Source organism: Copidosoma floridanum, unplaced genomic scaffold (assembly GCF_036245765.1).
Source record: "Copidosoma floridanum isolate Cflo_tuat_1 unplaced genomic scaffold, Cflo_Japanese_pri ptg000026l, whole genome shotgun sequence".
Classification (NCBI taxonomy): Eukaryota; Metazoa; Arthropoda; class Insecta; order Hymenoptera; family Encyrtidae; genus Copidosoma; species Copidosoma floridanum.
Genome location: NW_028321903.1, coordinates 8,439,276 through 8,456,110, shown reverse-complemented (window position 1 = coordinate 8,456,110; position 16,835 = coordinate 8,439,276). Strand labels below are relative to the sequence as shown.

General features: G+C 33.1%; 1 protein-coding gene across 1 annotated transcript in view; it reads left to right on the top strand.

The window, feature by feature from the left end:
- The window catches only part of qsm (Zona pelucida superfamily protein qsm), an 818,670-nt gene that overhangs the window by 692,841 nt on the left and 108,994 nt on the right, over positions 1–16,835 (top strand). The gene's annotated exons all lie outside the window — the stretch shown is intronic.

Genomic DNA, 16,835 nt, shown 5'->3' with positions numbered 1-16,835 from the left:
TCTTCTGCGCATGCGCTAATTTGCATTGCTGGAAGTAAATTGGTGGGATGGTAGGCGAAAAACACCTACCAGGCACTGACATAATTACTTATGACTCATGGTGGTAGTATGGATAATATCCTTACCACGTACTGAAAAACTCATAACTGCTTGTGGTAGGGGATTTTCAACGAAAAAGGTCTTTCCGTGCTCTTCTCGTTGGCGCACGCTGTTTGATACGAGACACGAGTCTCGCACTGTGATGCGAAGTGTGTGTGAAAAATGTGGGCCCGGTTCGACGGCTGGCCACGGTGGGTCGCCCCGATCAGTGGCAAAAAGTCGTCTTGCCGGTCTCGCATCGTAGCATTGGCGTTATCAATCTCTCTACTCATCTGTGAAAGAGCCCATGGTGAGAGAAACGTGCGTTGTTTTGGGACTTTTGTAGGGCTCAATGCACGTTTAACTGCATATTATTGAGATTTTTAATAACTTTGTTAATTTTGATGTCATTGTGATTCTTTCTGTTTACACTATGCACTACAAAAAACTCAGTTATTCACAATCATTTATCTCACTGTTGATTTGTTCACTACAGTTACAATCTAAAAATTCATATTATTTATCATCTACAATACATTAAGCACTCCAATAGTCCTGAAATTACGCACTGTTAAGCCATCAAATGGCATTAGTGCACTTGCACGCAGTGAATAAATGAGGAAGCTTTATTTACCCAATTAAAAGCAATTTCTGATTTTGTCATATAAACGGTTTGTGAAATATAAACGGATTGTTTCAACAACAAGCATAAAGTACAAAAGTAACATTTTGTTTTGAGCTGTAATGGGGACCGAATAAAAATATATTTATGCCCCATAATTGCAAGAACAAACAAGAAATAATAACTGGCCTACTAAGATGCTATATTCTTAAAAAATGTTTTTTTTTTAATAAGACACACCTAACTTATAGGTTATAAGCTGAATATTTGATTTCTAATACTTAAATCCAAAATCTACTGTGGCTTAATATTTATAGATATTATTTTTGAAATTAAAACCTTTTCCGACACTTAAAGTTTCTTGATAGCCTCTTGCTACTCTGAAACTTTCTACCTTTCTTCTTCTTCCAATCAGTTGCACCCATTGCAGTTGATAATACTACAAATTTAATATAAGCACTTGATAAATAAATACTATTATGCAAAGAAACACTTTTAATTTTTTTTGTGTTCTACCACAACAAAGGTTTTTTGCGTGCGCTAGAGTTGTATAAGAAATTTATTTTATTATGTAAGTATGTTTCACTGATATGAAGAAACTATTTAAGTACTTGAACTGGTTACATGGACCAATTATGAATATACCTTTAGTGTTTTGGAACGAGATGCATGTACATCAAAACTAACATTTGTGATAATCGTAATTAGTATATTGATTTTCCTTTACGTATGATTCGCAAAAACTGCATGATTATTGTAGACAGTAAAATTATAATATGTATGTGGAGAACGTTTCTTTTAATCGGCCGGTCAGGTGGTAGGTCAGTTCCTTTCCATGCGATTCCTACACAAACATATCTGTATACACCACTTATACATAGATATACTAGGCGTAGAAACAAAAGAAAAATAAGCTGACCAATCGACCGACCGACTGATGAAAAAAACTTACCCATTACTACTATCCTACTATCCAGTGTACCGATCCCATGATGCCAACATTGCCAACCAACATCAGAAAAATGTTGATACATCGAATCGTTTCAAAAACCCTAGCAGGAGGGGTTCGATCGAGTCCTTTAATATCGCGATCGAGTTCAAGCTGTGACTGTCACTTTACTTGCGGGGGGAAGCATGGTGTAATAAAACTAGAGGTGAGTCCATCAGCCACCGAACTGATCAACCAATCAGGACGTTGGATCTTGCGACCTTCCATCTTGCATTTTCTACCAATGAGAGCAGAGAGCGCGTGGTTCGGTTAGAGCATATAAAATATTCTTGGCGTCTGCTGCGCGATGTAAATAATTGAACTTATTGTGTAAGTCTTCAGTGCGTGCACTTGTAAATAGGATTATTATGACGGGATGTACTGTAAAAAAGTGTAAAAATCGCAGCGAAAATGTTACTGGTAAATCAGTGCAATTTTTCACATTTCCAAAAAATTCAGAAGTGGCAAAAAAATGGGCAGAAGCATGTAATATGAAGGTTATCCCAAAGAACGGTATGTGATTAATTCTCGATGTATGTTTTTAAAATTCTAGTTAACTGTTTTCAATGTGCTATGGTTCTCAAATTTTTAGCCCGAGTATGTTCTGAACATTTTTCATCAAGTTGTTACATTGAAAAACCTGCTTATTATGGGAATTATTCTTTAAAAAAAGGCAGAAAACTTCTCCCAGAGGCCATACCAACAGAAAATCTTTATTTTGAGCAAGTAAATGAAAACAATTCATCTGATAATATCTTTAACTTAGATAATGAGACTACAAATAGCAATTTGAGGTATGTAGTATTGAATTGTTTGTTTTATAAAAAATAATTTTGAATATAATAACGTTAGTATGTTTACCTAACATTTTTTAGCGTACAAGATGATTTGAGTCGAACGTCGACAATACCAAATACTGCAAGTATCTCATCAAGCACCGGTACTTACCCAAACCCAGAATCACGTCCTGAAAGGAATGAAACCGATGTAAAGTAAGTATTTTGTCAATTAATTACTGTATTGTCCGTGTACTTAAATGAATTGTCTATGTGAGTAGATCCAAATGTCGGGTACGTATAGGATGGCTTAATATTATTAGCCTGTTAAATATTTAACTGCATTGTAAGTCATGTATTAAGAGCCGTGTAAATATGAATAATTTTTTACCAAAAATAATTTTACAGCAGACTTGAGCACAGTGAAACTACAAATATGGTATCCGTAAATGTTAAACATGTTCGATCAACTACCTCAATTGCAGTACTATCTAATCAAAAAGATACATTTATATCTATGTGAGTATTTCAGTTTACTTACTCACCATTTTATAGGTAATAAAAATTTTCATCAAACACTCTGTGATATTAAAATTAAATTTGTTTATTTTTGTAGGCCTGTTGAAAAGTTTAAAGAATTGGTTGATAAATTACGTGCTGAGAAGAGGAAAAATTCCATATTAACTAAAAATCTAAAGCGCATTAAACAGCAAAACAGAAAAGAAATAACAACAGAGATTCACCATATATTAAAAAAAGTTTTCACACCTAAACAGATTCATAAACTTATGAATCCTCAGCTGAAACAAGTAAAGTGGAATGCAGACGATATTGCATCAGCAATTTCTTTGAAAAGTGTGAGTGCCAAAGCGTACAGATACCTGCAAAAAAATAATTACCCTTTACCAGGGCTATCAACTCTTAAAAGGTGGGCTACCCATTTGCGGCTAGATGAAGGAGTTTTAGACGAAATTTTATTGCTGATGAAGCACAAAGCAAAATCTCTTCGAAACCATGAAAGACTTGTCTCTGTCTGTTTTGATGAGATTTATATTTCACAGAAAGCTGAAATTGATGCTAAAGAAGAACAAATTATTGGTCCTCACAAAACCTGTCAAATCGGAGTAGCCCGCGGTTTATTTTTAAAGTGGAAACAAATAATTTACTACAAGTATGATCAACCCTTAAGTCCAAAAATAATCAAAAATATTATTTCTCGTTTGTATGAGTCAGGATACATTGTTGTCACCTGTACTACTGATATGGGATCCTCAAATTGTAAAACTTGGGACTCTTTAAGTATTGGTTTTGATGGCTCAAATAATTGCTTTTTCCAGCATCTAAATAGTGGTAGACCGGTATTCGTGTTTGCCGATCCACCCCATCTACTAAAGCTTGTGAGAAATCATTTTTTGGATCAAGGGTTTTTTCTCAGTTCCAAACATATATGCAAAACTATTTTAGAGAAAATGTTGCAAATTAATAACAACGATTTAAAGGTATTGTTCAAGGTAACTGAGTCTGATTTGAATGTTGCTGGAGCAGCTAGACAAAAAGTTTCTACCGCTGCCAAAATGTTATCTCGCACTACTGCTCGAGCCATTGATTGGTGTGGTCAGCAGGGTTTTTTGCAAGGGATTGATTATTGGAGTGAATGTGCTGAAGTCTTTGAAATTGTGAACGATTGGTTCGATGTTTTTAACAGTAAGTATAAAAATGAACCCGACCCAAAAAAAAAACCGTATGGCTTAGAATTGCAATTGCAAAACGAAATTCTTGATAAAGCATCGTATCTCATGCAAAACTTGAAAGTTGGTGGAAAAAGTAGGAAGCTTCCGTTTCAAAAAGGAATTTTAATTAATAACAAAGCTTTAAAGGAACTGTTCTTACATTTACAAGAAGTATATTCAATTAACGACTTTAAAATACAGTACATTATAACGTCTAGACTTAATCAAGATTGCGTAGAAAATTTATTTTCTTACTTGCGAGCTATGGGGGCAAGTAATGATCAGCCATCAGCTCTTAATTTACGACATAGAATAAGGTGGTACATACTTGGAAAACATTCTTTTGATATTTTATCCAATTCAATAAACACTCAAGCAGATGAGGACGACAATAGTTTTATTAATTTACGTGATTATACGGAGGAAGCTAACACACGAGAAGATGGTTTTCAGGCAACCAATGATTTCAATGATGATATGTTCAATGAAGAGTTTGATGATTCTTTATTTGAATACAGTATTCACGAAGATTCTCAGGTCTGTGATAACATCATTGAAGATGATATGTCGAGAAATCTTTCAGATGAAGATGATAGTGATTGTATGTGACGTGAGCTAGTAATTTTTTATTTTATTACCTTTTAAAGCAATCAATTTTTTTTATGATTTTTTACTCAGACTTTTTTTATAGTCAAACACAAATTTTTAAACTTTTTTTTTAAAGGAAATGTAACACGCTCAAAATGATCAATTTTTTAATTTTGAAGTCGATTTTTACATAAGGTCATGAATAAAAAGATTTAAAATAATTACCTAGGATCACTATTCTGATGACAAAATTAATACGTTTTTCTATCTTTTTAAGATGTTATAATTTTACATAAATAAAATTTTCATATGTTACTTCTGCAAACATTTTTTTGTAAACCACGTTAAGTTCGATTTTTAAACATTTTTCTTAGATTTTGATGCTGACGTTATAATTGAAAATATTATTGAGCATGAGGGGCTGAAGTACATTGCAGGATATACAGCGTATAAATTCAAATTTACTTACCCTTTCCTTGGTTGTGAGACGAACCGACTTGAACGGCAAAATAACGACTTAGACTGGATACAATTTTTGTCAAACGGTCATCTAATGTATCCAAGTCAAGAACTTATTCAAGTAGCGGAAATCATGGAACAAGAATTCGTTTTATTTCATGGAAAATCGCTAAAATTAAGAAAAGAAAGGCAGATTTTCCAAAAAGTAACGGATTTGGTGATAAACAAGATTGAAAATAGATATAACATACCTCGAAAAGTAATACTAAGCTTAGTTCGAACTAGAACATATATTAGATTAAGGGAAATTAATAAAAAACTTATTTCTGATACCAAACGTTCTCATCAGAAAAAAAAGATTATGAAATTTGTTCGTTAAAAATTATTTTATTAAGTTAATATTGTTGGATATTGTCTCATTGATACAAAAATAGTTATATATTTATTTGATTAATAAATAGGTAATTAGATTACTAATTTTCATTATTCATTATCACTACTTCATGTTTCTAAAATTTTTTTGTTCATCGTCAACTACAAGTCACAACCGAACCACGCGCTCTCTGCTCTCATTGGTAGAAAATGCAAGATGGAAGGTCGCAAGATCCAACGTCCTGATTGGTTGATCAGTTCGGTGGCTGATGGACTCACCTCTAGTTTTATTACACCATGGGGGGAAGGTACGTAACATTCGTCACGTTTTCGTAACATCTAAGGAAATTTGATAGTCAAAACTCGAACTCGATCGCGTTATCGAAGGACTCGATCGAAACACAGACTGCAGATTTCTTATGTAAAGTCACACTAATTGGTTGATCAGAACGCCTACTAAAAATCCATAGGGGTTTTTAAAGAATCTTCTGTTTGTATCTGTATGTTTTGTAATGCAGCACCGGTTTCCGCCTCAAGATAATCAACGCTCACGTGCATGCGAAGATCGTGTGGCAGCATTAATGAAACCAACAGCCTTTTAACAAATATTCCTCAAGCGTAGTCATACTGTTTGTTTTTAAAAATCCTACGTAAACATTACAAATGGGCCGAAAAATGGTTGGAAATTCTAATAAAGCTAATGCTATCGAGGTAAGATTATTGGTTATGTTAATTTTTTTGTTAAAAAGGAATTCAATTATTTATAAACGTATTCAGATAAGCTGAAATAAACTGTAGTTCACAACAACAGAACAAAATCTACCAGTTTTTGATTATGTACATCATCTGTATTTCATATTACATGTTGTAGCTTCCACGGCGTTCTTATAGATCAGTAGTTACTGGTAAACTGTCTCTTTCTCCGTATCAACAAACCCGGCAGCAAGAACAAACAAATGCATTAGATGTCTCTCACCGAGAGAGTACGAAATCATCATCTTTAAAAGGAGAACTGATAGAAAAGGGACTGCCGCCAGGGGAAAAATATTCATCAAGTTCTGGAAATTCTAATGCTTCCATCCAATCGAAAACTGTAGCATCTATTGTTAAGAAACGTAACCAAGATGGTAAGCATTAGTTGTCATATGCAGAGCGCATGAAAAAAATTTTTTTTTTACATAAATGTGAGGACATTTTTTAACCTGAAGTTCTGTCAAAGAATCGATACATGCATTGTGTGCATCATGAAAAATTTGTCGTAGGTCTTATAGAGCCTGTATCTGTTACTCACAGAAGCCAACGACGTACAGAGAATAGACACAAAAAAGCAGGTAATCTTCAAGGTACTCTGAATCCTACTGTAGTCGCAGCTCGTTCTACCCAACAGCTGCCTGTAGAAATGACTTCAATAATAGGTAAGTAATGTACAAGTCATATTTTCAGAGACGTAAATGTATCAGCAGTAAATACAGAAATGGCGTGAGTAGGGCTTAATTTGTAAAGTTATATCTATTATAGTTCCTGTTATTTATCAAATTATATTTCTTTATCAAGTTTTCCTCAAATACTTTTTGTTGCATTTCATTAAAAAATGTATGCACTGAAAAATATTGGAATGAACATTTACAACCAGGCACTTTGTAATTTTCCATTTGAACATTTGATTGTTTGATTCCATTTGAATGTTTTGTTTTTACATCTTTAAGTATTTATTTTAATTTTATAACAGAACCCAAAATTGTATTTTGTAGACTCTATGAATTGTTGTTACCTAGATCCAAAGAAACATGTTTAAAATATTTGATTTTTTGAAATTTTTAATTCTCTGTAGGCTTCGAAGGCGAAATCAAATTTTTTTCGATTCATTTAGTCCCAGTCATGTCATTTAAAAGTATAATCGAAAATTGTAACAAAAACATTTAATATAGTCTCGAAAATTAAACAAGAATGGTTGCTATCAAAAAATTATCAGAATTTTTTTAGCTTTAAATCAACGCAATGTAGTTTCTGCTGCAGCTTATTCAGCTAATCATCTGTCTACAGGCGCTCAACAAAGTGAGGTAGTTGGTAACTCTCATTCGTCTTTTGCAGATAAGAGAAATGTCGTCGCAGCCCCCACTGATACGGCTCGGCAGTTGCATGGAGATAGTAGACAGAACGAGGAATTTAGTTTTATTCAAAGTCCTCTAAATGACCATCCAGACACTCTCGCTATTCAGAATCATTTGCACGTTGAACATCAACATCATGCCAGTAAAGGTACTTATTCTTTAAATTAATATTGACATTTAGCAAAACAATGCAAAACCATAGAATTGCATATGAAAAGTTATCACCGATGCTATCCATTTTAAACTGCAAGGCATATACGTACATATTAAAACGATTTAGCTCCAAATCAGCATAGTCTGTCTCCTCCTGCAGCTTTTTCGGACACTGGCCTAAGTCTTGAAACCCATGAGAAAGAGGTTGAAAAACATATCCAATTTTCTAAACAAAATCGTATTTATTTCGTCGACGCTGCAGCTTCTTCGTGCAATTTTCTAAATGTTATGAAAAATCCTCGTCTTTTTAGTCAGAAACAAATTAATCACACCCCAGTTGCGGCTTCATTGGCTAATCAGTTGCCCTCTGATACTCAGAAAAATGCGAGTGGACACAATCTTCGTGCGTTTTCTGCAAATGAAAAGAATATCCCAGCCACCGCTGGTTCGGCTAATCAATTGCGCGCAAATGTGGAAAATGAGGGGTCTCGTTTGCATAAAAATCCCCCTAATGTCAATCTTGATGCTTCTGCTTTTGTCAATCATCGACACGTTGATTGTCAACAGACTTTTATAGAAGGTACTTGTTTTCATGCGAATGTTCTGATCGAGCAGCAATGAAGCAGAATAAATTAACAACAATTTTTGAAATCATTATGAATGTTAAAAATGTAAACTAATTCGCACACTGAACTATCAATATTATGCAGCTGAAAATAATCGCAATGAGACTTCTTCCACGGCATCTTCGGCCTGTCAATCACAGGTACATCGGCAAGACTTAAGAACCTTGAATTGTGGTCTACGCGCAGACAGTACAAGAATTATAAATCTGCCAGGATTTAATAATAGATTTCAAAATAAACAACATCTTCAGAGTTTGAGAGCTGGTAATGTTCTTGAACAAGATGCTGCAAGCACGGAAACTCTCAACACAGTCAATCGCAATATAAATGAAAGCAACAATACACATTCTCGCAGGAACGTCTTTAATGATAACTTGGTACAGCAGCAAAATAATAAGAACGAAGCATATACAGACGATAAAATTCAACAACTAAAGAGAGTAAGTAACAAGTCTTGTCACAAATAATTTTTTTTTTTGTATAGTAATATTTATTGTAGTATAATGCATACAAAACGTCATTACAATTATTGAATCAAACCTGTCTGCTATAAAATAAAATCATATTTGACGAAAATAGTTATAACTTGTACATATTAATATTTTTTGGAGAATGCATCCTTTTTTTCATGTGCCAAGTTAATCTACAGAAAATATATATTTTTGAAAACGAAGTAATAAATGAATTTGTTCTAGCGGCTAAAAATATGTCAATACAATTTGGATGAGCAGAAGAAACTTTGTTTTGAGAAAGAGACAACGATCAAAATACTTAAAGAGCAGCTTAGAGTCAAGGATGACATGGTAAAGTAGACTGAGTACAATAAAAAAACTGATTTTGCAAATAAAGAAAATCAATAGTTTAATAACATCAAGTATTAATTCTGATTGTAGGCTCTTCGTTACGTCCAAAAGGGTGCTTTAAATATAAAAACTCAAGAATGTCGTCAAAGCCATTATTACAACTGATTCTTATAAAAATCATTACAAACTTTATTAAAATATGTAGTAACTTGTACTGATCACTGTCTATACTCATCTTTTATTTAATTTTAATGTGAAGCATGATTAAACCTTATATTTGTTGTACACTAAATACAATTAAGGTATTTATAATGAACACTAAAAGAAGTACAAGTATTGAAGAAAGATAATTTTCTTTTTTAAGTCTTTTGAAAGGTTCATAAAGTTGATACAGTACCAATAGATTCTTTAGAATTTTTTGTGATTAAAACTTTCATAACTTTTAGGTATAAAAATGTATCATATTTCTATTTTCTCATATGTATGTAAAGACTTAAAAGTTTTATTTATGGTCGTCTAGTTTTACGAAGATGTTAAAAATGCAAAAAATCTTTTACATATCTTATCAGAAAAAAATTGATTTTGTTGTAAATAAATTATTAATACAATCTAATTGTAATACTTTGATGATGTATCTGTATACTCCCTGCTGGGTAAGCAATGTTTAACTATGAAACAACAAATCTGAAATGTATTTTACAGAAAAACTTGTCTTATGAAATAAACTTTTACAAGTACCTTCCGACTATTAATTATATTAACATGCATTATTACATACATTTATTTGTATAGATAAATTTATTTGTATAGATAAAATAATGCTATATATTTTTCAACTTAAAGATATAGAGTTTGATAATAATAATAAGAATTTCTTTTTATATTGCAAAAAATACATGTAACCGATAATCAATGCAAAGTTATTATTTGCTATCACTATGCGTTGTAATGCATAAATTGAACAACATTCATAATTTACTATCTTTAATAATATCGTCAACACCTATTGCATGAATAAATGTAGATTACTGAATTTTGGAAGCTTTTTAATGTATTAGTGTGAAACGTTGAACGTAGGTAAAAGAAAATTTGTTAAAGAAATCGTATTTTATTTAAAAAAAGAGTGAAAACTCACAATTTTGACGTTCCAAAGAACACAGGAAACTCGATTTTGGCGAGATTGATCGAAATTTGAGGGAGAAAAACGAAAAATCAGATGTCGGACACATGATATATGATCTAATTTTTCATTTTACTTTTACAAAATGCAACCGATCTTTTTAATCCCAGGCTTTATTTACTCTACCATCAGTTTGAAGTGTGTGACAACTCTTGTTACGACAGAGATATGAGATATCAATTAGAATCGCTGTAAAAGATATATAAAGGATCGTCGTCGGTAATGAAGGCAGAAAATTGAAATATGACGGTGTATATATATATCACGGCAGATATTTTCATCATGCCACTGAAATGAGATAATATTAGTATCATTGATTTTTTTATACACTACTTATTGGAAAAAGAATAGAAGACGATCAATTTTGAAGTTCCAAAGAATACAGGAAACTTGATTTCAGGGAGGTTGATCGCAATTTGAAGAAGAAAAACGAAAAATCAGATCGCACTTTACTACACTGAGAAAAGTGGTATTGAAAAAATTATTATAAGTATAACAAAAATTACTATATTTTTTAGGAAAGCTGAGACATACTTGCCGTATTATAATAATTACTATTTTACATAGTAAATTCTGAGAATATTAAATTTTACTATGATGGATAGCAAATTTTTCTTTCGACGTAAAATAATTTTTATTATGTTGGATGATAATTATTATATTTTAAAAATGGTAAATAATATATTATCACTCCGTTAATTATATGATTAAATTAACTAGTTTATGAGGTGGGGATTATCGATTATATTAGTCATGAGAGTAATATTATTAGGTAATTTCATTTTATGTTTGAAAGAAAGAGAAATTCATGTTAGAAAAATTGCACCCACCGGAATTCGAACCTCCAACCTGCAGCTCCGGAATTTGGTGTTGTAACCACTGGACCACGCCGACCTGAATTCGTATGCGTATTGATAGAGTAGATATGGTTTTGCACATACGTACGTAATATAAACGATTCTTAAATAATAAAAAGTTATCAATATTAAAATATCTACGGACATGGACGCGAACATTGTATAATAACTAGTCTATTTTTTTTAATAAAAATAAACTTTATTTAAATTGCCAGTTTACATCGTTACAACCTTTAAATTCAATTTTTAGGAATATACTGATAACCATTACACAATAATACTGAATACGTTATACAACAGTTAGTTAAATCTTCTTCTTCGATTTTATTCCAAATAAAATCATTTGTATCATCGTTTATAATAAGACTAATTATTTATAATAATTTTTTCAATACCACTTTTCTCAGTGTAGTCAGATATCTGATTTTTCGTCTTTTTCCTTCAATTCTGAACCAATGCGGTCTAATCTGGGCTTGATATATTCATTGAAGTCTCAAGAATGTGCGACTTCTCTTCTTTTTGCAATGAAACAGCGAATTTTTTAATAAATAATGTTATAACGCTGGAAAATTAAATCGTCCTCATCGATAAGGTAGGAAACTTTAATTTTCTCCGGACTGCCTTTAACCATTTCTACTTTGACTATACAGTAATATTATACGCAGTAATCTTCGTTCTCACTGAGCACGACTGCATCTTGTCCACTACCTTAAATTCATCTGGTCTAGGTTCAGAAAACGTTACGAGGGAGCCTACTTAATAAATAATTCATGAAATCATTAATGCAAATTTGTTTTGAATGAAAAAGAATTATTTAACCTTAGAAATTCGAAAATTGAAAAACCTTTCTGGTTATATTGGATCCATCATTTTTAATTTTAAAAATTGTATCTTGGATTTTTAAATAGTGATCCCAAAAATTACAAAATAACAATATTGTAAAACTTTTTTTTTTTACATAGTGGGCATACAGTTAATAAGAATTTTTTCTTTTAATTACTTTTTTGCACTAGGTAGGATCATCCAGAAAATTAAAAAAAATAATCTTAACGCGAAACTTTGCGTAGATTTCGATGGTTTTCTTTAAATATGCAAATTCCAAAATCTTTTAAATGTGGGACGCCATATTGGATCTGCCATTTTTAGTTTGAAATAACTGACTTCAGATTTGTAGTCAGCAATCGCAAAAATCTTAGACTTCAAGATGAGTTTCTATTAAATACTATTTTGTAGTGAAGTATACGGATAAAATAGCAGACTTTTACTATTGGGCCCCATTTTGGACATGTTCCATGTCAGCGTGCTCACCATGAAACAAATATACAATAAAAATAAAGAAAAAAATTTTTAAGTTAAGGAATTAAAAAAAACAAAAAAAAAAACATTCTACAATAACGTACTTTACAAAAACTGAAATTTAAACTTTTAACCCTAAGAATAAGGGTGAAAACTACCTCCGGGAATATTAAGTACATATTTATCGTATTTTTTAATAAAAATACTAACAAAATACAATTTTTGAACATTTTTTTAATTTGCACCAATTTCTCTAAAGAAATCGAAATTTAAGAGTCTTATAAGAAATCCGAACTTCGTGACAGTCACAGACGATAAAGATGTGAGTCAAAAAATCGGAAAAAATATTTGTAATGTTTTCTTGACAAGCATTATCGATCCCGATATGCTTCGAAAAAAAAACTTTTTTGACTCTCCATGTTCACGTAAGAAAAACGATGTGTGCTTACTAAAAAAACTAATTTAAGAAATATCTATGGACGTAAAAAGGTAGATGGCTTATGTTAAGTAGGAACAATGAAAAGAAATAAAAGAAGTTTGAAGTAAATAGCCATTTAGTTCTTCTCTTTCGTACTTTTGCAGAGTAAGAGTATTGAGAAGACCTGCATAGGGTGTACCTCACATCAACGTACTTCAGCGCTAAGTCCATCTACCTATTCAAAGAATGAGATGCAAGTGGAATACTACCACCATCACTAAACTTAGCTCTTGGCACTAACACTGTGAAAAAATTACAGGTTGAAATTAAATGTAATGTTCTCGATGTAGGTAGGGACAGTGGACCAGAGCACTTAACCAAAAATCGCGCGCTAAGCCATTGAAGGCATTAAATTAGTGTCTTACAGAAGTCATCAGCTAATTTTTATTTCCACAAATTTTTTTAGTTATAAAGCGCATAAACAATTAGCATAATAAGCTCCCACGTGTAAGAGGCTGACTTCACAGTCAACTGCACTTGACCATGCACTATTCTTCTTTAAAAGACTATTCTTCTTAGTAACAGGAAATACTGTAGATGTGTGTGCGACAAGATAACTGCGTCCTTGTGCAACAGTGCTCTCCCAGTGGCGACCCATAAAGCGCGAAGTTCAAATAAGCTATATGGAGCAAGACGTAAAAACCCTGATATCACGACAGTATTTTATACACAAAAAATTAATCAACAAACCCAAAGCTATTTAACCCAATTACCAAGTAAGCCTACAGGTCGCCTTAGCATTATAAATTCAATAACACAAGCGCCAATCACCATACAACCCAGGGCACTTACTAGTCGCTTTGTTATTAAATAAATAAATTAAATAACACAAGCGCCAATCACCACACAACCTGAGACGCTAACTGGTCAATTTGTTATTAAATAAATAAATTCCATAACACAAGCGCCAATCACCACACGACCCAGGGCGCTTACTGGTCACTTTGTTATTAAAAAAATAAATTAAATAACACAAGCAGCAACCACCGCACAACCCAAAGCGCTTACTGGTCGCTTTGTTATTAAATACATAAATTAAATAACACAAGCGCCAATCACCACACAACCTGGGACGCTATCTGGTCACTTTGTTATTAAATAAATGAAGTCAATAACACAAGCGCCGATCACCACACGACCCGGGGTGCTTACTAGTCGCTTTAACATTAAATAAATTTAATAACACAAGCGCCAATCACCACACAAACCGGGGCGCTTACTGGTCGCTTTGTCATTAAATAAATTTAATAACACAAGCGCCAATTACAACACAACCAAGGGCGCTTTCTAGTCGCTTTGTCATTAATTAAAATTTAATAACACAAGCGCCAATCACCACACAAACCGGGGCGCTTACTGGTCGCTTTGTCATTAAATAAATTAAATAACACAAGCGCCAATTACAACACAACCAAGGGCGCTTTCTGGTCGCTTTGTCTTTAATTAAAATTTAATAACACAAGCGCCAATCACCACACAAACCAGGAAGCTTACTGGTCGCTTTGTTATTAAATAAATAAATTTAATGACACAAGTGCTAATCACCACACAACCCAGGGTGCTGATTGGTTGACTTATTCATAAATAAATACTTTTAATAACAAAATTGCCAATCACCAAACAAACCGGGACACTTACTAGTCGCTATGTCATTTAATAAATTTGATAACGCAAGCGCCAATCACCGAAAAAAACCGAGGCGCTTACAGATCACTTTGTTATTACATAAATAAATTCAATAACAAAAGCGTCAATCACCACACAACCCAGGGCGCATACTGTTCGCTTTGATATTAATTAAATAAATTAAATAACACACGCGCCAATCACTACACAACTTAGGGCGCTTACCGGTCGCTTTGTTATTAAATAAATAGATTTAATAACACAAGCATCAATCAAGACGCAACCCAGGGCGCTAACCGGTCGCTTTGTCATTAAATAAATTTAAGAACACAAGCGCCAATTACTACAAGACACGGAGTGCATACTAGTCGCTTTGTTATTAAATGAATAAAAAAAAATAACACAAGCGCCAATCACCACATACCCCAGGGTGCTTACCAGTCGCTTTGTTATTAAATAAATAAATTTAATAACACAAGCGCCAATCACCACACGACTCAGGGCGCTTACCGGTCGCTTTGTCATTAAATAAATTTAATAACAAAAGCGCCAATTACCACACAACCCAGAGTGCTTACTGGTCACTTTGTCATTAAATAAATTTAATAACACAAGCGCCAATCACCACACGAACCGGGGTGCTTACTGGTCGCTTTGTCATTAAATAAATTTAATAACACGAGCGCCAATCACAACACAACCAAGGGCGCTTTCTGGTCACTTTATCATTAATTTAAATTTAATAATATAAGCGTTAATCACCACACAAACTGAGGAGCTTACTGGTCGCTTTGTTATTAAATAAATAAATTAAATAACACAAGCGCAAATCACCACACAACCCAGGGTGCTGATTGGTTGACTTATTAATAAATAAATAAATTTAATAACAAAATTGCCAATCAGCAGACAAACCGGGACACTTACTGGTCGCTATGTCATTAAATAAATTTGATAACGCAAGCGCCAATCACCACACAAACTGAAGCGCTTACAGATCACTTTGTTATTAAATAAATCAATTTAACAACACAAGCGCCAATCACCACACAACCCAGGGCGCATACTGTTCGCTTTGATATTAAATGAATAAATTAAATAACACACGTGTAAATAACTTCACAACTTGGATCGCTTACGGGTCGGTTTGTTATTAAATAAATAATTTTGATAACACAAGCGCCAATCACCACACAACCCGGGGGGCTAATTGGTAGACTTTTTTTAAAATAAATAAATTCAATGACGAAATTGCCAATCACCACACAAACCGGGGCGCTTACTGGTCACTTTGTTATAAAATGAAAAAATTCAATAACACAAGCGCCCATCATTACACTACCCAGAACGCTTACTGGTCGCTTTGTTATTAAATAAATTAATTAAATAACACAAGCGCCAATCACCACACAACTAGGGTCGCTTACAAGTCGCTTTGTCATTACATAAATTTGATAAAACAAGCGTCAATCACCACACAAACCGGAGCGCTTACTGGTCGCTTTGTCATTAAATAAATTTAATAACACAAGCGCCTATCACCAACCAACCCTAGGCGCTTTCTGGTCGCTTTGTTATTAAATAAATGAATAGAATAACACAAGTGCAAATCCCTAATCAAGCCGGGGCAATGACTGGTCACTTTGTTATGAAATAAATAAGTAAAAATAACACAAGCGCCAATCACCAAATAACCCTGGGTGCTTACCAGTCGTTTTGTTATTAAATAAAAAAATTTAATAACACAAGCGCCAATCACCACACGACCCAGAGCGCTTACCTGTAGCTTTGTTATTAAATGAATTTAATATTACAAGCGCCAATCACTTCACTAACTGGGGCGCTTACTGGTCGCTCTGTCTTTAAATAAAGTTAATAACACAAGCGCCAATCACTACACAACTAAGGGCGCTTACTGGTCGCTTTGTCATTAAATAAATTTAATAACACAAGCAACAATCACTACACAACCCAGGGCACTTACTGGTCGATTTGTTATTAAATAACTAAATTAAATAACACACGCGCCAATTACTACACAACCCGGGGCCCTTACCAGTCGCTTTGTTATTAAATAAATAAATTTAATATC